The 6,511-nt window shown below is 33.4% G+C and overlaps 1 protein-coding gene across 1 annotated transcript in view; it reads right to left on the reverse strand.

Annotated features, from left to right (window-relative positions):
• Nucleotides 1-2,396, reverse strand: part of CDH19 (cadherin 19) — a 68,500-nt gene extending 66,104 nt beyond the window's left edge. Inside the window, exon 1 of the mRNA XM_074899291.1 lies at nt 2,241-2,396. The gene's annotated coding sequence lies outside the window, so the exon portion shown is untranslated. The remainder of the gene's footprint in view (nt 1-2,240) is intronic.
• Nucleotides 2,397-6,511: the final 4,115 nt, after the last annotated feature.

A 6,511-nucleotide genomic window follows, 5' to 3' on the forward strand; every position in this document is an offset into this window, starting at 1 on the left:
ATGCTACAGGCAATGCAGCTGTGGAAAGGAGATCTGGATCTGTGTATCCAAAGCACAATTATGTTCCCAGGTCTGTCCCATGTGGTCTTGTTGACACGGCCCCATCCTCATCAACTTCCTCTGTAATGGATATGTACCTTGTCTACTTTTCAGGGTCTGGAATGAAACCTTCCACAATACCTAGGATAGCCAGAAGGCTACCATGCACAATCTCTGTCTTCTCGAGTCATTCATTTTTAGAAACAATTATTTTGCTGGGTTAAGAAGATTGAAAGGATCGATAAGCAAGACATTCTGTTACACCTTTCTTCCTTTAGCATCATATAGATGCAAAAGGGCTTGGGAATATAGTTGAAATAATAGAGAAAATATTGAACGACCATGGAGGAACTAATTTCTACTGACTGTGGAAGAATAATGGTTTTCACCTACAAAAGAATACAAAAATACCTTAATTCAGTATTATTTACTGAATTGTTAGATCTCTTGGCAAAATTACTTAAGTTAAACTGATTTAATAAATAGCCAAGTCTTTCTGATTAAGCTAAGCAAGAAGCTTCCAAGTATATTTATAGTGCATGTGATGCAAAGACTACACAATGGAAATTTCACCCCAAAGAGTTATAAAGTATCAAAGCAAATAAAAGAAAGGGTAATGATAAAAAAGCAACAGGTAAACCATGGATATTATTAATATTTGCCTGCATAGCGTATCATATATTGTTCTCTTATTTAAATATCAAAATGTGCTGATATTTTCTGATATTTACTTCAAGTTGGTAATTGTAAAGCATTCTGAAACAGACAGGCAACATATTGAGTTACTTTTAAAAATATTCTACATTTTAGCATTTCTGGATGTAAAATGTGCATTATAATTTCACAAATTTTAACCTAACACTAGGTTAAAATAGTTACATTTTTGTTCTAAAAATGCAGGGTTTCCATAGTGGATTTGTAATTTTGTTCTTCAATTTTAAGCTACTTTTCTTAGAGTATTTTGTTGGGAAGTCCCTCTTTCTTCCTCCCTTCTTTACCTAAAAATAATTCCAAGAATGGATTTTCATTGTCTACTAGTTCTTACACCAATGTATTTTTCTATACTCTTTTTATATAAGTGCTTGGTTCAACACTTCAAACAGAAAAATGCTGAACATAGAAATATATCGTTCTAACTCCTGAGTCCAGAGATCAATTTTTTACACCTTAGTGTAAATTAGTGCAAATTTATCCTGGTATAAATGAAAAGTAGCTTATCTGGAGCACATCTGCAACCACAAGTGATTCTAAATTACAATGTATTACAAATTGTATAATCCAAAAGCAATATAATTCCTACCAGTTTCATACCAAAATAATTTGTAGAAATGAACAAGATGATGGACATTCAGCATTTTGATGACCAATCAACAGCTATTAAATATCTCTGGGCTATATTCTACTGGCTGTTTCTTGACTACATCAAGAATAATCAGAAAATTTAAACATGAAAAATAAATTGTAGCTATACCTTTTAATAGAAGGTTTACAAAAGAAACATGCAATACAAATATTGTGATAGTATACATGCTGCATTTCTCTTTAAGTATTTTATTTATTAACAAATTGCCATTTTACACTTGAGATCCAACAAAAGTAAAGGCATCCCATTTTTGTGGTCTGAAAGACTTTGCTGTTGCTAGGTGTGGGATTATAAAGAAAAATGGGAACAGAAATGTGGATATAAAGTTAAGACAAAATCAAACCCAATAAATTATTATTGATACAGTAGAATGGAGAGTAGCAAGCCAGGGAGTATTTCTAAGTGTTCCTGTAAAACAAAAGACTTTTCACTCTTTTTGATGTCACTCTCAGAAACTGTAAGCACATTTTAGTGACAATCACTTACATGAGTGTAGATGAAGTAATCGTAAACAGTCTATCAGAGGTGGAGGTCTTGCAAAAACAGATTGATAAAGAGCATGAAAATCTGAATATGCAAGATGATAACAAAACATAGTAAGAATTTCCTCTGGTAAATCCGACTCAGAAAGTTGGATTTCCACAGCTATAGAAGTTAGTCGGTGGACTCTGAGGAAACAACAAAAGCAGAATTCTGCAAAAAGCAGAATGGCTTATGGGTTTGTCTCTGCATGTTGTGGTTTTTGCCTGGAGGTTTGCCCTGGAGACACACAGCTAAATGTTATCAATTTGATTTTTGAAGATAATAAAAAAAAAAAAAAAAAAGATAAGTATCTTACCTGTGTAACCTCAGGGCCTTCTAGGTTTAAAGAAATGGGTATTGTAAAAGTTGAAGTAAGCATCTGATGCAGATAAGTAGATCTCCTTTACTTTGCTGTTCCTTGGAAAGCTTTAGGAGTTACAGCTTCCTGCCAGTATAAGTCATTTCTGCTTTTAGTTTTGAAAACTCACAGTATGACACTGCTTACTGCATGCTATTTTGGGTGCCCTGAGTAAAACTATGAACACAGGCACTTTTGTGCAAAACATCATAAGGCCTCTCTGATGTTCACTCAGAGTTCAGAATTAAAATGCAGAAGGCTCTAGCAAGCAAAATACAAGCTGATTTTTTTTCCTAGTGGAAAAATAAAGTACTCCCTGGCAAGTAACCAAGGTGGTGGGAAGGTAACTCATTTTGTATGAGAGTATTTTGCAAGTGAAAGGGATATGTCCTCTGTTTAGAGATTAGTCAAGGAAACAAGTGATCAATTTAGAGTAGTCACAAAAGTTAGTCAAAGAGAGTTTCTAAAGTCTGGGGCTTGCCCTCCAGTCTTTTTTTTTTTTTTTTTTTTTTTTTTTTTTTTTTTTTATACCCAAATAGTTTAGTTCCAAGAATCATAAAATCTCCACGCTGAGAGAAAAACACATGCCCAAGATACTGGTTTATGTTCTTACACAGTTTGAGACACATTAAATTAATCCTTTTGCTTTTCTTGCAACTGTCTACAGAAGTTAATTTATATCTACTAGCTAGTCCTAAATGGTAAAACAACAAATATATTTTATCAGACTTAGTGTATCATGTTAATGATAAAACTAAAAAAAAAAAACCCTCCCTAAAAGCTTCTAAAAGAATTTTAGATTTTCCACTATGAAATTAATAGTTTAAGGAAAAAAATGCCTTCAGTTGACAGATTTTTTTTTTTTTTCCTCATGAAAATGCCTCCTTTAAACAGAAAAATTTGGACATCCTCAGAAAAGTTATGTCTTCCTCCTTCTTCTTCCTCACCCAGTCTAAGAAAATTTAACAATCGTTCCTATGTGGAAACTGAAAAACTCTTGTGTGTACTTTCGCCACATATTTTAACATACTTTTTCTGGAAAGGAATGAAAGTAAATTCTGACCAGCCCTGCAGATCTTACTCAGATGTTTAAGAATCTTATGGCTAGAACACAAAATATGGAAATGTGATTCTTTAGCACACGTAATACTATAAGAAAACATGACTAGATAGTGTTGCCAGGTCAGAGAACAGGAACAGTGCAGAACACAGTCTGCAAAGGGAACAATTCTGATTGATGCCTATGGGAGCTCTGGTACCACGGCTACCATTGAATCACTGTTAACTGTATTTATGTCTAGATCTCAGAGGCAAATCAGCTGGTTCCAAATTAATACCAAACCCCCTAATATGTCAGATGTTAAAATTTGAAATGAATGCACTTGAAGTATCACAGGAAAACTGTCCATCCATAATGTTCATCTTGACAAGTCAGAAAGCCTTATACTCCATAGAAAAGTATTGTGTACACTGTCTCAGCAGTTGGATTTTTGTAAGGCTATTCAGAATTACTTCTCAGTCTTTTGAGGATGATCTGCTGGTAACTTCTTGAGAATTATCTCCTAACTACTTCAATTTAAGTAATATAGTTTCTGTATCAGACTGGAAATGAACACAATTTTTCAAATTATATACTTTCAGCTTTAAGAAGTACATTGGCTAATATTTTTTCTCAAATCAGAGTAAATATAGTAATATTATACAGCTTCTGGTTCTTTGATAACACTGTGGTTTTAGTAATGATTATTTATGAAATTAGATATCAAAACCAAGCCAACAAATATTTCGTTCTGGTGCTCTTACCTCAAGCATTTCTGCCTGTGCTAGGCAAAACTTAATTTCTTTGTCTAAAACTTGATGTCAGATTTGAGTGAGGGAGTCGAGATAAACTAAGATCACATTTTCATATCTTCTGCACTTTTTATCATGCTTGTTGGTTGGTTTGGGTTTTTTAAGAAGTATTAATGTTTGGGGAGAGTTGCTATTTAGTAAGACTGGTTGCATCCTAACTTTGGTTCATGGTGTGACACCAGCTTTGCACAGGATGAGGTATAGCAGCTGCAAAATAGAAAAATGGGAAGAGGAGAAGGACGGTCTCCTAAAATCTGTGGCAACAGAAGAAGTCTAATTCAAATTCAGTGATACGTTATCATTTACCTCCTGGAAAAACAGCTTTTTTACCAATGATGCTTCTCACTGGCTTTCTGGCAATACAGAAGAGGTGTCGTTTCATTCACCAAGTCAAAATTAACTAGATATAGGTGTAAGAAAAGGGCACTGTTGACAAGATATGCTCATTTACCAAGAATGCTGGATCTTGTCACAGGATGTAATCTAAGTTAGATGTGCTATGTCAAGGGAAAGAAACAAGCAGGAGGAAGCAAATAAAAATAGAAGTTTCTTGGAAATGTTTGTTGAAGAACTGATGAGTTGAACTGACCAGAATAGGAGGGACTTTTGACAAGGTACAAATAGTATGCAGCAATAAGGAAAGAAATAAAATTAGCTGCGCAGTCTGCACCTTAAAAAAGAAGTCAACTAAGAAGGCTAATTCACAAAACTATGAGAAAAAATTTCTCAACTGAGAAAACATGCTTATTCACAGTACAGTGTTCTCATGTGATAAACAGTTTCTGAGTCTCTGTCTAATCACCTGTTAATGACAGGTAGGCTTTTTGACATTAACATTGAAAATAAATAATTTGGACTGTCACATATAAAGGAAAACAGTTACCATTAGCTCTTCCTGATCTCACAAACCATGATATTTACTGCAGAGAGGTACCTCAGTGATATGGTAGCTTTCGGCAGCCCCTGTCAACTTGAATGTTGTCATAGTTCCCTCCAGGGAGTGCTAAAAGCTTAACATCATCTTGCTCCATAGGGGAGACCTGTTGCTTGCTGACAGCAGAATTGTGCCACAATTAACGTGAATGGGCAACCCAGTTCTGAGGGAACACGTGAGGAGTTAAACTCACTGCCTGAGCAAAACCTTACTGGAGGTTTGGGAGAGTTGAGGGAACTTTATTTTACCTAAATGAATAATGAATTGTCATACAGACACTGGGGACTGAAAGAGAAACTTCAGAATTCCAGTTAAACCAATTGGAGTATTTTCCCTTTTCATTATGTTTATTGTGATTAAAAATAGGAATTTTACTAATCCAAAAGATATAGCTCAATTAGATGTTTGCTTGAGAGCAAGAATATAATAATAAAATTTGAATTAAAATGTCTATACAATTTAAAACTTGTTTACTGATAATTCAATTGTAATATATCTATTCATTTCTTTTAAAATTAGATTTCTGTTTAAATATAATTATTAATCCTATTTTGTGGATATATATGTATGTGCTATAATGACTTGAAGAAAGACAGTCCTACGAATTCAATGGAGTTAATTGTCTTTTTTAAAGGATAATCTATTCCATTTTACAGAAACTAAAGAAAAAATAAAGATGGGAAACTATATGAGTATTGTTTATTTTTAAACAGAATAAAGAACGCTGTAAAAAAATTAAAAAGGGGTCAGTTCTCACTCAATCAGGGAGATGAATGAGATTCTATGCTCATCTTTGACACTTGCTTAATTGGACTAATCTCAGAAGATTCCACTCTCTTATGTTCATTTAGTGGGACTGTAGGTAAACTGTTCTTCCCTTAATCACTTTCCAGTATGAGGAGAATTTAAATGTAGACAGATCTTTTGGCAAGGGCACAAGGTTTTCTTGAAAAATCTTGGAAAACTGAAAGGGGAGACAAACAAAACTTAAAAAAAAAAATGACAGTGAGGAAAAAAATATTTTAAAAGGACATTTTTTTTATTACTATTTCATTTATTTTTTGTATATTCTTCTACTGTATTCATGGGCTGCATTACCCAAGGCAGGGCTTTAGATGAAATTAATTGATGGGATTTCAGGTCTTATAAAAAGAAAGAAAAAAAAAAGACTTCATAACCAAACCAAAACTAGTTTTGTTTTCTTTGAAGATATTCATCTCTAGAAGGTGAAAAACAAATTAGTAAATTGCATGTATATTTGGTCGCAGACAATAAGAAGCCATGGTTTTATCTATAAATAAATGTGATTATTTTAAAAATAAAACAGTATTAAAAGCTTCATATTTTTGTAAAAAGTTAAGTTAGTCAAACATCTGCTGAGTTTTATGACAAGATGTTATATAAAAGCAACATAAGTAAAGAATTATTTAATAAGTGCTGTCCT

This window comes from Athene noctua, chromosome 2 (genome assembly GCF_965140245.1).
Source record: "Athene noctua chromosome 2, bAthNoc1.hap1.1, whole genome shotgun sequence".
Classification (NCBI taxonomy): Eukaryota; Metazoa; Chordata; class Aves; order Strigiformes; family Strigidae; genus Athene; species Athene noctua.